At 57.0% G+C, this 2,500-nt stretch overlaps 1 non-coding gene across 1 annotated transcript in view; it reads left to right on the forward strand.

The window, feature by feature from the left end:
* Positions 1-1,367: 1,367 nt before the first annotated feature.
* LOC126178794 (small subunit ribosomal RNA) overlaps positions 1,368-2,500 on the forward strand; it is a 1,909-nt gene continuing 776 nt past the window's right edge. Inside the window, exon 1 of the ribosomal RNA XR_007536649.1 lies at positions 1,368-2,500. This exon is cut by the window's right edge and continues 776 nt beyond it. This is a non-coding gene — a ribosomal RNA (small subunit ribosomal RNA).

Below are 2,500 nucleotides of genomic sequence, written 5' to 3' on the forward strand. Positions count from 1 at the left end.
ATGTACTGAATGATACGCTGTGGCACATGTGTGACCGTACAACGACTGCGCCCAACAACAGCGAACCATACGGTCCAAATGTTGTGCACTCAGCCACGTGCCGTCTCCCCATAACAGCTACATTGCAGTGTGGTACGCCATAGAGACGTGTGGGAGTAACGGACGCCCTGGATGGCGATCAGCATGAGCCGTCTGTTGATGTAGTGGCGCGTGTATTCAAACGTAGTCGTCTCTTCTCACACAGTGTGATAGCATGGTGCACCGCGTTCCACATCTGCGACATGGTACAGATGCTGGTTGACAGTCGGTCTCGTAATGGACATCGCATACGTAGGGGGGCCACCTCCCACGTGTTCTCTAGTCGTGCACATTTTGTTGCGTGTATGTGGGCAGACGTAGTGTGTCGTGACACCTAACAGACAGGTATGCAATAATCGTTGCATTTGCAAAGTGGGATGGACGTCTACGTTTGCTGGTGACGTTACGCAAATGAACAACTGGTAAACCCATTGTGGTGCGGTAGTTGTTGCTGGAGGTAAATCAGTAAGGGCAAATCTGTGTGTGAAGCGATACGCGGCGGTGGCTGGGTGGGACCGTCCCCGGCCGGTGAGGGGGGGCCGCCCGGCGTGCTGGCCGCGCGGTGCGTGGGCGCACGCGCTACAGCCGGCTGGTGGGGGCGCCCAGTGGCAGGCGCGCCGGCCGACGGACGCGGCAGGCGGCGCAGCTGCGCGCCGGGGCACCCTGCGCGCGGCGCCGGGCGGCCAAAGTGGGTCCTCGCGGGCCCGGTGCGAAGCGCGGTGGACATCTGCAGTGTGCTGGTCCGACTGAGGACTGTGTGCGTTGAGGATGCGCCGCCGCCCGGCACTCGGCGCCGCGACGCCGTCTGCTGCTCGGTCGCCCCAGCGGTTCTCGCTGGTGGTTTGTATCGCAGTTGTGCAGACGTGTTGGCACGTGCGCTGTGCTGGGAGAGTTCGCTTCGGCACCCACGTGGGGCCTTTGCCCTTCTGTGGCGCTGGCGTTGGAGCTGCCGGTCACCGTAGGTGGCGCGTGTTGTCTCCCGCCGGCAATGCCACGACAGCACGCTCCCGGGCCTCTGTCGGCAGCGGCAAGCTCAGTTGGGAGCACGGGTGGTCGCACCTAAAGCGTCTACTCGCCTAACTCCGGGCGATTGCGCCTCTCTCGAACCCGACCAAGTACTTAGGACGGCGCTGCGCGCCGCCGGGACCTGAGAGGGTTTCGAGGTGTATTGTGCAGGGGAGCTCAGCCTCCTCCTGTTTGCAGAATAATTGAGCGGACGCTTGCGTGTTCGCGCGGGCCCCTGGGACACACTCCCGGGCGGCCGGCTGCTCAGCTCTAGTTGACGCAGCTCCCTGGTTGATCCTGCCAGTAGTCATATGCTTGTCTCAAAGATTAAGCCATGCATGTCTCAGTACAAGCCGCATTAAGGTGAAACCGCGAATGGCTCATTAAATCAGTTATGGTTCCTTAGATCGTACCCACGTTACTTGGATAACTGTGGTAATTCTAGAGCTAATACATGCAAACAGAGTCCCGACCAGAGATGGAAGGGACGCTTTTATTAGATCAAAACCAATCGGTCGGCTCGTCCGGTCCGTTTGCCTTGGTGACTCTGAATAACTTTGGGCTGATCGCACGGTCCTCGTACCGGCGACGCATCTTTCAAATGTCTGCCTTATCAACTGTCGATGGTAGGTTCTGCGCCTACCATGGTTGTAACGGGTAACGGGGAATCAGGGTTCGATTCCGGAGAGGGAGCCTGAGAAACGGCTACCACATCCAAGGAAGGCAGCAGGCGCGCAAATTACCCACTCCCGGCACGGGGAGGTAGTGACGAAAAATAACGATACGGGACTCATCCGAGGCCCCGTAATCGGAATGAGTACACTTTAAATCCTTTAACGAGTATCTATTGGAGGGCAAGTCTGGTGCCAGCAGCTGCGGTAATTCCAGCTCCAATAGCGTATATTAAAGTTGTTGCGGTTAAAAAGCTCGTAGTTGGATTTGTGTCCCACGCTGTTGGTTCACCGCCCGTCGGTGTTTAACTGGCATGTATCGTGGGACGTCCTGCCGGTGGGGCGAGCCGAAGGCGTGCGACCGCCTCGTGCGTGTTCGTGCGTCCCGAGGCGGACCCCGTTGAAATCCTACCAAGGTGCTCTTTATTGAGTGTCTGGGTGGGCCGGCACGTTTACTTTGAACAAATTAGAGTGCTTAAAGCAGGCAAGCCCGCCTGAATACTGTGTGCATGGAATAATGGAATAGGACCTCGGTTCTATTTTGTTGGTTTTCGGAACCCGAGGTAATGATTAATAGGGACAGGCGGGGGCATTCGTATTGCGACGTTAGAGGTGAAATTCTTGGATCGTCGCAAGACGAACAGAAGCGAAAGCATTTGCCAAGTATGTTTTCATTAATCAAGAACGAAAGTTAGAGGTTCGAAGGCGATCAGATACCGCCCTAGTTCTAACCATAAACGATGCCA

The sequence above is a fragment of the Schistocerca cancellata genome, chromosome 3 (genome assembly GCF_023864275.1).
Source record: "Schistocerca cancellata isolate TAMUIC-IGC-003103 chromosome 3, iqSchCanc2.1, whole genome shotgun sequence".
Classification (NCBI taxonomy): Eukaryota; Metazoa; Arthropoda; class Insecta; order Orthoptera; family Acrididae; genus Schistocerca; species Schistocerca cancellata.